Genomic DNA, 13,673 nt, shown 5'->3' with positions numbered 1-13,673 from the left:
TTCCTAATTTTCACTTCATCCCTATATAGATGCAATAAGCTCGATATGATCTAGGATCCAAAGCTTGAAGGATCCTGAATAGAAATCCCAACTCTCCCAAACCTAACAATGTACAAATGCTACTTGTCTCTAATTAGAATTTTGGGGTCACCCTACTCAGTGGTGAAAGAAACGGCAAGGGGGTGATCCTTAGTAATTTTGAAGTCCCACATCTCTGCGCTCTTCGAGATTCTCTGTGTTGAAAGTAGTGGAAGAGCTCATCTTTGGGTGTGACCTTATGAGGATAACATCAGGTGCAAACGTGAGGGATTTCAACTCTACTCTATTTTCTTGAGTGTGACTTGGTTGAATGCTAACAAGCGTGCAATTTTGTGCAAGTGGAATTAGGTGTATAGAAGGGGTGTAGTGTTTAGCTAGCTTGGTATAGGAATTAGGTAGTGGAGGGTGTGCTCTGCAAAAGGTGGATGATTTTATCAATGTATCACGCAACAACTACAACTAATAGTGTGAATTCAGACACTTGAAGGTGCAACCTTTTTTACAAGTTGGTCTATATGGTCAAGGGAAGTTCCTGAGTCGTCGTCAAAACATTTTGAATGAAAACCCATATAGCTTCACAATGTTAGTCCTTTATTGACCAAGCACGAGTGAAGCATAAGCTCTAAGTAGAAGTGTTTTTTCTTTACAATGAATGAGCAACGAACACGTCTTATAATGACACGATAATCCATGTAAGTGTCTCTTGCATATAATTCTTCATATATGTAGACCATAGCTTTACGAAGGCATTAGTAAGGAGAATAAATATTATGGGTATACAGTGTACACAATACTAAAAGTGTGAAAGAGTAGGAATGAACTAATATGTCATGGCCAGTTTGTAAACAATAGTAAACAATATAGCTAGACTAATCCCACAAGCTAGTTACTTGACCAATTGGCATTTTCAAACTTAATCTAATGTATTTTAGAAATGAGTAGAATTAAAAAATTGATGTCCCGTTTGACCTTTAATTAGCTTTATGGTCTACAATATTACCCCTTAAATATCTTACTAATGGGAAAGCGCGAAGGATTCCATGAAAGTTGTTGAAAGTTAATGAACTACTCTGTTTTTTAAATGCCTACATATTATTTGTTAACTTTGTTTTTTAAATGCCTACATATTATTTGTTAACTTTGTTTTTATAACCTGGTAAGCTTATCGCTATTGATCATTAGCCTAATGCTGCTGCTGCAGGCCTGTTGCCGGGTGGCTCGATCGATCATGATGCGCTTGGGCAAGATCCGCGTACCCGTGGTTTCCGTCCATGCATTGCCGACGGAGCCGTGCAAACTTATGCATAATGGCAGCATAACGGTAGGCGTATTCTCAGAACCGGTTGAGATAGCTACTTATAACCTGGGTTACATATACACAGTGTCCCTACACGACAGGGAAGGTCCGGCTGTCGCTCCAGAGGCGACGAAGCCGATCGCTGCCTTGATGCCGCTGCATCCATCGGCAATTGAGAGGATTACTAAGGATCTTATCGACTCCAATGGGGGCATAATAGAGTTTGTAATTGGCTGGCCGGATACAAAAAGCGCTATAGAACGGCAACGTCGAATCGTATGGCTGGAGCGCACCAATGTTCAGATATGCCCATGGTTTGAAATACTACTGATTGGCAATAGGTACGCTGAAGCTGCCTGTACGTGGCGTCAACTTGCTCACGTGTTGCTGACTCGAAAGCTCTTTCCATGGAATGAGGAGGAGCTAGCGCATGAGGTGCAATGGCTGGTTGCTCACATTATAGAAATCCTGCAAGGCGACCTGCAATTATTCGATGCCGCCGCCGCAGAGGTGCGCGGCGGACTTACGGACGAGAGTGAAAAGCCCGTGATTATTCGTATTAAAAACATTTTAGAGGGTGTGCGGTCACATGACGATACCCCTGCGATCAAATGTGCACTGCTTGATCTTATTATACAAATTTTAGACAGCCTGCTTCGTGGCCCGCCCGATGCCTCCTTTAATGGCCTTGCGCTAGTCGATCCGAATGCATACAAAAAGAAGGTGGTGCGCCATGCTTCCCATATGATGGAAGCGGTGATGGGCATTATAGACCTTATCAATAGCGTGCGGCTCGGCAATGCTGCCGCCCACGAGTTCGCTGAAATAGAAAGGCAGATCCTGCTCGCGGTGCAGCGGGAAAATATACGGCCTTTGCAAATTTCATTACAGGAACAACAACAGCACGTCGAATTGATCAACGATGCTCTGCTTTTCATTAATGAATCAACTGGCTACAAATCAAGAATCGATAATCCTCAAGAGAACGCTCAAGCAAATACAGAGGCCGGTGAAGGATCCGCTTACGCAGGTGCCGAAGATCGCCGCCCCCGCCGCGACGATCACTCCGTTCAGCAGCTAGATGTGTTCGGCGACGATTATTTAGATTCAGAAGCACGACTGCTACGGCCAGTCGAAATGGGCGGGGATCATATTGAGCATAATGCAACCAAGGCTAGTATAGGATTAACAAACCCAGTCGCGGAAGAGCGCCACAATCACTCCATTCAGCAGGTAGATGTCGGCGCCGATTGTTTAGATTCAGAAGCACGACTGCTACGGCCACCAGTCGAAATGGCTTGTGGCATAGACAATCCGGAAGGTCATATTGAGCAGCAGAATGCTACCGAGGCTAGTGAAGGATCAACAAACTCAGTCGCCGTAGAGCCCCGCCCGCGCCGCGACGATCACTCCATTCAGCAGGTACATGTTGTCGGCGCCGATTATTTAGATTCAGAAACACGACTGCTACGACCACCAGTCCAAATGAGCGGTGACATAGAGAATTACGAGGATCATATTGAGGAGCATAATGCTACCGATGCTAGTGCAGGATCAACAAACACAGTCACCGAAGAGCGTAGCCATCGTTTCACTCAGAATGTTGCCGGCGCCGATTATCCAGATTCAAACGCACCACCGCTAAAGCAATCAGCGAAAATGCCTGCCGCCATAGGGTCATCTGAGATCTCAAAGAAGGATGAGGATCATACACAGGAGGATAATGTTACCAGAAAGGGGAAAGGGAAGGCAAAGGCCAGAAGTGAGCCAGCAGAGAGATCACAAATCCAAAGGCTAGAAGAGAAGGACAAGCGGCAGCATCAGGCGCAGAGCCTTAACGACGATGCAGGCCCGTCGGGCCGTCGTCAAGAGAAGGCCCCATCAAAGGTGGCGCAAGCTCGAGCTGGGAAACAACGTCAAAATCGCGTCACTGAGGCTGGCCAAAAGGACCGGGCTGAGCGCCAGCAGGAGCCGGCCGCGGGCCAAAAGGTTGCTTCTAATGCCACTGGGGCTGGCCAAAAGAAGCCGGCTGGTTCGCATACCACTGAGGCGCGCCAAAAGAAGCCGGCTGGTTCGCATACCACTGAGGTGCGCCAAAAGAAGCTGGCTGCGAATCCTTCTCACGCTAAGCTGCAGAGTACTGCTGCCAGCGGTTCTCACACTTCTGGGACCGGCGCTGCCACAAGCTGCGCCCAAGAGGAGGCTGAGGAGAGCGTAATAAAGAAACGCAAATGGAGACGCCGCAACTGCAATCCGTCCAACAAAAAAAAAAATACAAAGCAAGCAGTGAAGGACTGGAAATGCTGGAGATTCTTCCGCCCCCACTTAGCTCCCTTCTTGCTCGGGTTTATGTTTGTGTTTATCGCCATCGTAGTGTTGATCACTTGGTTTCTTCCTCCGCGCACGAAGCACAGTCCCTAATTAATCTCTGTAGGTTTCATTAAGCAGTTACGTAAGGTTGCCAACGTTGGTGCTGCACGATTCCCCTACTGCGAAATGTAGTGTACCTCCTCTTTCCAATGAGCAATAATTAGCTACCATTTTTTTGAGAAATTCATTAGGATTAATTATTAATGCTTCATCAATATCAATATCACTGTAGCCTTTCTTTTGTGAGAAATTCATTGGGATTAATTATTAATGCTTCATCAATATCAGTATCACTCTAGCCTTTCTTTTGTGAGAAATTCATTGGGATTAATTATTAATGCTTCATCAATATCAATATTACTCCAACCTACTAATAATACAGACAGAGTCACGATGGGTCCTTCCAATGGTGAGACACACAGAGAGGGAACTCCCCACGTTATTCTGGGGGGAGAGAGACAAACAAGGACACTCTCCCAGTAGCGAGAGAGAGAGAGAGAGAGCTCGTCTCCGCCAGCAGAACGAGGAGACACATGTAGACCGCTGATCTGCCCTAATCCATGGCCCTGCATTTGCATGAGATAGAGTAGAATCGAAGGCCCTGCATATGCCTGAGGCAGAGAAGAGAGAGAGCGAGCATGCATTAGCACGCACATTGTGGTAGCGTGTGCCAATGATTTCAACCGAATCCGATGAGTTCTCTTTATGGTGGCACCATAAATCATGATCATGACCCATAGCGTTGCAACCCTCCCCTTCCTTACACACAAACACAGAGAGAGAGAGAACAAGAAAGAAAAGCAATTTATATTTACTTTAAATCAACATAGCTACAAAGATCTAAGGATCAAATACATTGTCATCGTTGGCCATTTATATATATTTATATATTGAGTACTGCATACACATCACACATGAGACACAGAGAGAGCCTTTTGGTTCTAACATTATAACACTCATTATCTCCATATATCCTTTAAAATAAGAGCAAATAATAAGCCTTTAAAGAAAAAGATACATTTATTTTTAATAAAATAGATTGCTTTACCATGCATTCTCTTCATTAATTTGCCAATTGGTTTTTGCTCCTGTACATCACACACTATTCATAGTTTGTCCAATGCTCTTGTGTATGAAAAAAATGATCAACACCAAAAGTGTTCAAGAGTGGCTCCTTAAGCTTTGGTGCTTGAGATACTCTCCATCGCATTATATCTAACGAACTTTGCAAGCTATTCTCTCCAAGTAATGAAGTTGAGCTTGCCCAAATGCTTGTCACTGTCTTAAAATTTGGCAAATATTTGGAAAGGTGGTACCACCTTATTGAACTTGTGTGTGTGTGTGGAGGAGAGAGAGAGAGAGAGAGAGAGAGAATATGGTGCTATTCGACTTCTCCACCGACTTTGAAAAGACATTTGTAACGATATGAAAAAAGAGCATCTGTAAGTAGTCCAGGTACGCCAATAATAGTATAGAGTGTGGAAAATTATAATGTACTTAATAATTGACACCTTCAAAATATCGATCATGAATTTTTACAAAATAATAAGATTTTGTTAAAAAATCGATAACCTTTGGTAAGAAAACTTAAATTAATGTAAACAAACTAAAATACTACAAGAGAACAAGGATGTACTAGTGGCTCTATCATCGCATATATAACGAGATGTCAGGCCTCATTTTACTAGTACGATCGCTGGTAAAAGCCCTAGTAGGAGCGTTGAATACTTGTGATATAATTTTTTTGGTAGGAGCACCGAATACCAGCAAAAAAGTTAAAAAAATAAAAAAAATGAATGGAGATTGAAAAATGCTCCACTTTTGCTTTTTACAGTATGATGTTCTAAGCTACAGATCTAACTTACGTCTATTTTAAGATGGGCATAGCTTGAAATCACATTTTGCATGAACAAGCAACCAAAAGCAAAGTATGAGGCATTTTTCATGCTCTATATAGATAATTAATACAACATTGCACTACAGTTGTGATCCACACTTACATAGGCTTGGTCATCCACACATATGTCAACATGGGATATGGATGTGGGAATGGGTGTAGACATGGATGCTTAACGGTTTGATACTGAACTAAATCTATGCAAATGCTCCTTGATTGAGCATAAAGTACGCATGGCTTGCATGGATACTAGTAGTTGAATAGTGACAATGGAAGCCATGTATGCTTTATGCCCACCAATCGAAGAGCGTAAATGCTTGTTGATTAGACATAAAGCGTCCAATCATGAAGCATTTACACCATGTATGCTTTATGCCCACCAGTTGAAGAGCGAAAATGCTTGCTGATTGGATGTAAAGCATCCATGGCTTGCATGGACGCATAGCATCCATGGTTAGCATGGATGTTAGAGTTGAGTATCGTAAAGCATCCATGGCTTGTGTAGATGCTAGTTGAGTAGCATGTATGCAAGCCTTGATGCTTTACATCTAATCAATAAGCATTTACACTTTGCCGATTATCGGGCATAAAAAAGCATCCATGACACTTTATGCCTGATCAACAAACATGAGACAAGCATTTACATTCTTCAATTGACTAGCATGTATGCAAGATATTAACACTTTATACTAAACTGGAGAGTGTTTATGCACATTGATTGGGCCTACATAGTAAGAGGTCTATGCTTCTATGCAAGACTAGGGTTATGAGATGGTTTGATGCATTTTTCTTATACGTAGGCATAGCTATGCATAAGCCTACTCATAGACATGGCTATCCATAGCCTACGTATGGTCATGCCTATGCACAAGTTGCATATGTATTTTTTACCCATTATCCCTCTTTGAGGAAAAACTGTCACATGCAAGACTATGCATGGGCCACTTGGCCTCCTTTAATTGGAATAAAACAACAAACTAGGGAAAAGTATGCAATGATTACCTCACAAACACATAATTTGTATCTTGTTGCTTAATTCGGATTTAGGCTTTTGTCAATTTTATGCACACATGCACAAACACCACACAAACAAGTAGGTGGGTGAGACACAAGACCTAGTAAGACAAACTTTCACATGTAGAACTATTTATGGGCCACTGGCCCTACTTTGAATGGAACAAAACGACAAACTAGGCATAAGCATGTAATGCTTACCTCACAAACAAATAATTTGTAGCTTGTCACTTGATTTGGAGGTAGTCATTTGTTGATTTTCTTCACACACGCACAAACACCACACAAACAAGTAGGTGGGTGAGACACAAGATCTCGTAAGTGCTAAGTGCTAAGATGCTATGCAAGGCTATGCTTCATAGCTCATGTTAAGAGATTATGCTCATTTCTAAGAGGCATGCAAGATACTAAGCAAGAGGCTATGTATAGTGCTATGCAAGAGGCTATACATAGTAGTAATCTTGAGGGTTTTACTTAGAAAAAAATGTGACTATCATGTGCATTCAGAAGAAGGACATTTTTAAGTCATGTTTTTTACACAAATATTTTTACTTATAGTTTGTAAAGAAAAAGGGTGCATTCTTATCGTGGAAAATTCACCAGATAAGGGATTTTAAATATAGTTCTTGAATGCACATGGTATACATGGTTTTCATATGGTGAACCCCTTGAGGTAGTAACCTAAGCAAGCAAATAGACATGGAAAAAGCAAGCAATTAAATGGCATATGTATGCACTTTGAACATTAAAAAAATAATTATTAAATAGATTAAGCACAAAACTAGTGGAGTTACCTTTTTGAAGGAGGGAGGAAATAGCTACAAAAGAAGGAAATAAAAAAAACAAAAAGAAAGGATAGCTTAATCTACCATATACATAAAACCCTATAGCTAATCCAAATTATATATGTAGAATGATATTGATTAAGAAACCCTAAATTGATTAAGCACATGGTTAGTGAACATACCTTCATCATTGAGGGAGGAGAAACAAAACAAAAAAAAAGGTTATTTCCTTCTACGCTTTTAGAAAAGACCTAATATATAATCCTACATACATGAATGCACTAATCCTTATTAAGATCACTTTAATGATGAATAATAAACCTAATCATAAGAGATGTGGATAAGAGATTAGTGTATTACAAAGAAAGTTAGAGGAATAAGCATGAGGGAGGAAACAAGAGGGAGATGTAAGAGAGAAAGGGGGAGGGGAGAGAGAGAGAGAGAGAGGGGGGGGAGAAGAGGTTGAGAAGGGAGAAAGATAAGAGAGAGAAAGGGAGAAGAGGTTGTGAAGGGGAGAAAGATGAGAGAGAGAGAGAGAGAGAGAGAGAGAGAGAGAAGAGGTTGAGAAGGGGAGAAAGAGGGAGATGGAAAGAGAGAGAGAGGGAGTAGAGGTTGAGAAGGGGAGAAAGAGAGAGATGGAAGAGAGAGAGAGAGAGAGAGAGAGATGAAAAAGAGATTGAGAAGGTGAGAAGGAGAGAGAGGAGGGAAATCCGGAAGAGGCGAGGTAGAAAACATGTTTCAAATGCGGCCCATTTTTCTTTGCAAAAAAGTTCCCAAAAAAAGTGTTGGTACGAGCACTAGTAGGGGCACGGGATACTAGCAAAATTACCAATGATCGATATTCATTAGAAAACCATTAGTAACTTGCACTGGTACACCTTGATTCTCTTGTAGCGAAAGTAAAGACAACCACTTTTTAATACCAAAGCTGAGAGTTATGGTAAATGTAGATTTTCCAAGTCTCTCAGTGCTAAGATCGTACCCAAACATGCTCCGATGGGGACCAAACTTTGCAAGCCTGTGGGAGGAACCCACCCGATTATTCTCGCAAAGTTTGGTCCCCATGGAAGCATGGTTGGATTAGCAATTAGCCCCCAGTAAGGATTTTTGAAGTCTCTTGGTGCTTAAGAGACCACGGAAAATTCTAGTCCTACCCATACCATCGTACCCAAACGTGCTCAGATGGGGATCAAACTTTGCAAGCATGTGGGGGGCACCAACCCCAACATGATTGCAAAGTATGGTCCCCACCATCGGAGCATGTTTGGGTTAGTGATTAGCACCCAATGCAGATTTTTCAAGTCTCTCGGTGCTTAAGAGGCCACAAAAAATCTAGCTCTTTCCCATACCATCATACGCAAACATGTTTCGATGGGGACTAAACCTTGCAAGCATGAGGGGGGGACCCACCCCTGCATGCTTTGAGAAGTTTGGTCCCCATCGGAGCATATTTGAGTTAGGAATTAGCGCCTAGTGCGGATTTGTCAAGTCTCTCGGTGCTTGAGAGGCCATGGAAAATCCCGCTCTTTCCCATACCATCGTACCCAAAAATGCTCCGTTGGGGACCAAACTTTGCAAGCATTTGGGGGGGATCCACCCCCACATGCTTGCAAATGATTCTCCCCATGGGAGCATGTTTGGGTTAGTGATTAGCGCCCAATGTGGATTTTTCAAGTCTCTCCGTGCCATAGAAAATCCCGCTCTTTCGCATATCGTCGTACCCAAACATGCTTCGATGGGGACCTAACTTTGCAAGCATGTGGGGGGACCCACCCCCAGATGCTTGCAAAGTTTGGTCCCGATCGGAGCATTTTTTGGGTTAGCCCAGAGCGAATTTTTCAAGTCTCTTGGTGCTTGAGAGACCATGGAAAATCCCGCTCTTTCCCATACCATCATACCCAAACATGCTTTGATGCGGACCAAACTTTGCAAGCATGTTGGGGGGACCCACACACACATTCTTGCAAAGTTTGGTCCCCATTGGAGCATGTTTGGGTTAGTGATTAGTGCCCCGTGTGGATTCTTCAAGTCTCTCGGTGCTTAAGAGGACATAGAAAATCTCGTTTTTTCCCATTCCATCATATCCAAACATGCTTCGATCGGCACCAAACTTTGCAAGCATGCGGGGGGACCCACCTCCACATGCTTGGGAAGTTTAGTCCCCCATCGGAGCATGTTTGGGTTAGTGATTAGTGCCCAATACAGATTTTTCAAATCTCTTGGTGCTTAAGAGGCCATTGAAAATCCAGCTCTTTCCAATACCATCGTACCCAAACATGCTCTAGTGGTGGGGGACCAAACTTTGCAAGCATGTGGGGGGGACCCACCTCTACATGAATGAATAGTTTGGTCCTCCCCATTGGAGCATGTTTGGGTTAGCAATTAGCGCCTGGTGAGGATTTTTCCAGTCTCTTGGTGATTAAGAGGCCATAGAAAATCCCGGTCTTTCCCATACCATCGTACCCAAACATGCTAAAATGGGGACCAAACTTTGCAAGCATGTGGGGGAGACCACCCCCACATGCTTGCAAAGTTTGATTCCCATCGGAGCATTTTTGGTTAGTAATTAGTCCCGAGTGTAGATTTTTCAAGTCTCTTGGTGCTTAAGAGGCCAAGGAAAATCTCGATCTTTCCCATACCATCGTACCCAAACATGCTCCGATGGGGACCAAACTTTGCAAGCATGTGGGAGAACCCACTCCCACATGGTTGCAAAGTTTCGTCACCATCGGAGCATGTTTGGGTTAGTAATTAGCGCTTAGTGTGGATTTTTCAAGTCTCTTTGTGCTTAAGAGGCCATGGAAAATCCTGGTCTGCCCAATACCATCATACCCAAACATGCTCCGATGGGGACCAAAATTTGCAAACATGCGGGGGGACCTACCCCCACATGCTTTGCAAAGTTTGGTCCCCATTGGAGTATGTTTACATTAGCAATTAGCGCCTAGTGCAGATTTTTCAAGTCTCTCGGTGGTTGAGAGGCCATGGAAAATCTCGCTCTTTCCCATACCATCGTACCCAAACATGCTCCCATGGGGACCGAACTTTCCAAGAATGTGCGAGGGACCCACCCCCACATGCTTGAAAAGTTTAGTCCCCATCGGAGCATGTTTGATTTAGCAATTAACACCCAGTGTGGATTATTGAGGTCTTTTAGTGCTTAAGAGGCCATGAAAAATCCTGGTCTTCCCCATACCATCGTACCCAAACATGCTTCAATGGGGACAAAGCTTTGCAAGCATGTGGGGGGGACCTAGCCCCACATGATTTTTAAGTTTGGGCACTATCGAAGCATGTTTAGGTTAGTAATTAGCACCCACTGCAGATTTTTCAAGTCTCTTGGTCTTAAGAGGAGGCCATGGAAAATCTGGTCTTCCCCATACCATCCTACACCCAAAGATGGTCCAATGGGGACAAAGCTTTGCAAGCATGTGGGGGGGACCCATCCCACGTACTTGCAAAGCTTGGTCACCATCGAAGCGTCTTTGGGTCAGCAATTAGCGCCCAGTGCGGATTTTTTAAGTCTCTTGGTGCTTGAGAGGCCATGGAAAATCATGGGCTTCCCCATATGATCGTACCCAACCATGCTCCGATGGAGACCAAACTTTGCAAGCATGTGGGGGGCTACCCACCCCCACATGTTTACAAAGTTTTCTCCCTATCGGAGCATGTTTGGGTTAGTGGTTAGCACCCAGTGTGGATTTTTCAAGTCTCTTGATGCTTAACTGGCCATAGAAAATCCCGCTCTTTCCCATACCATCAAACCCAAACATGCTTCGATGGGGACCTAACTTTGCAAACATGCGGGGGGACCCACTCGGACCATGCTTGTGTTAGCAATTAGCGCCTAGAGCCGATGTTTCAAGTCTCTTGGTGCTTGAGAGGCCATGCAAAATTTCGCTCTTTGCCATACCATCGTACCTAAACATGCTCCGCTCTAGGGACAAACATTGCAAGCATGTGGGGGGACCCACCTGTGCATGCTTCCAAAGTTTGGTCCCCATCGGAGCATGTTTGGGTTATCAATTAGCACCCAGTGAGGATTTTTCAAGTCTCTTGATGCTTAAGATGGAAAATCCTGGTGGTACCCATACCATCATACCCAAACATGCTCCGATGGGGACCAAACTTTGTAAGCATGTGGGGGGAACCCACCCGCACATGCTTGCAAAGTTTGGTCACCCTTGAAGCATGTTTGGGTTAGAAATTAGTGCCCAGTTAAAACTTTTCAAGTCTCTCGGTGCTTAAGAGGCCATAGAAAATCCCGCTCTTCTCCATACCATTGTACCCAAACATGCTCCGATGGGGAAGCAAGTGGGGGGGAGGACCCACCCTCACATGCTTGCAAAGTTTCCCATACCATCGTACCCAACCATGCTCTGATGGGGACTAAACTATCCAAGCATGTGGGGGGGGGACCCTCCCTTGCATGCTTGGAAAGTTTAGTCCCCATCGAAGCATGTTTGGGTTAGTGATTAGCGCCCAGTGCAGATTTTTCAAGTCTCTCGGTGCTTAAAAGGCCATAGAAAATCCAGCTCTTTCCCATACCATCATACCCAAACATGTTCCAATGGGGACCAAACTTTGCAAGCATGCGGGAGGACCCACCCCCACATTCTCGCGAAGTTTGGTCCCCATCAGAGCATGTTTGGGTTAGGTTTTAGCGCCGCCCAGCATGCAGATTTTTCAAGTCTCTCGGTGCTTAAGAGGAGATAGAAAATCCCGCTCTTTCCCATACCATTGTACCCAAACATGCTCCGATGGGGACCAAAATTTGCAAGCATGCAAGGGGGGGACCCACCCCCACATGCTTGAAAATTTTGGTCCCCATCGGAGCATGTTTCAACTAGCAATTAGCGCCCAGTGTGGATTTTTCAAGTCTCTTGGTGCTTAAGAGGCCATGGAAAATCCTAGTCTTCCCCATACCATTGCACCAAAACATGCTCTAATAGGGACCAAGCTTTCCCAGCATGTGGGGGGGGACCCAACCCCACATGCTTACAAAGCTTGGTCACACTATCGAGGCATGTTTACGTTAGTAATTATCGCTGAATGCAGATTTTTCAAGTCTCTTGGTGCTTAAGGGCCATAGAAAATCCTGGTCTTTCCCATACCATTGTACCGAGACATGGTCCAATGGGGACCATGTCTCGGTACGGGGGGGGCACCCCCACATACTTGCAAAATTTGGTCACCATTGGAGCATGTTTAGGTTAGCAATTAGCGCCTAGTGTGCATTTTTCAAGTCTCTTAGTGTTTGAGAGGCCATGGAAAATCTTGGTCTTCCCCATATACGATCATACCCAAAACATGCTCCGACGGGCACCAAACTTTGCAAGCATGTGGGGGACACCCACCCCCATCATCTGCGTAAAACATTTTCTTACCCCATCCAAGTCTCTCAATGCTTAAGAGTCCATAGAAAATCCCGCTCTTTTGCATACCATTGTACCCAAATATGCTTCGATGGTGACCTAACTTTTTTGCAAGCATGCGGGGGGGACCCACCCGGAGATGCTTGCAAAGTTTGGACCCCATCGGAGCATGTTTGGATTAGCAATTAGCGTTCAGAGCGGATTTTTCAAGTCTCTTGGATTATCCCATTCTTTCCCATACCATCGTACCCGTACAGGCTCTGATGTGGACAAAACTTTGCAAGCATGGGGGGACCCACCTACATATTCTTGCAAAGTTTTGTTCCCATCGGAGCATGTTTGTGTTGGCAATTAGGGCTTAGTGAGTATTTTTTAAGTCTCTTGCTACTTAAGAGCCCATGGAAAATCGTGGTCCTATCCATACCACCATGGAAAATCCCGCTCTTTCCCATACCATCGTACCCAAACATGCTCCCATGGGGACGGAACTTTCCAAGCATGTGCGAGGGACCCACCCCCACATGCTTGAAAAGTTTAGTCCCCATCGGAGCATGTTTGGGTTAGCAATTAACACCCAGTGTGGATTATTCAGGTCTTTTAGTGCTTAAGAGGCCATAAAAAATCTTGGTCTTCTCCATACCATCGTACCCAAACATGCTCCAATGGGGACAAAGCTTTGCAAGCATGTGGGGGGGACCTAGCCCCACATGCTTTTAAAGTTTGGGCACTATCGAAGCATGTTTAGGTTAGTAATTAGCACCCACTGCAGATTTTTCAAGTCTCTTGGTCTTAAGAGGAGGCCATGGAAAATCTGGTCTTCCCCATACCATCCTACACCCAAAGATGGTCCAATGGGGACAAAGCTTTGCAAGCATGTGGGGGGGACCCATCCCACG

Source organism: Cibotium barometz, chromosome 35, assembly GCF_041138505.1.
Source record: "Cibotium barometz isolate CiBa-2024 chromosome 35, ASM4113850v1, whole genome shotgun sequence".
NCBI lineage: Eukaryota > Viridiplantae > Streptophyta > Polypodiopsida > Cyatheales > Cibotiaceae > Cibotium > Cibotium barometz.
The sequence above is the reverse complement of the archived record's forward strand: the minus strand, read 5'-3'. Positions refer to the sequence as shown.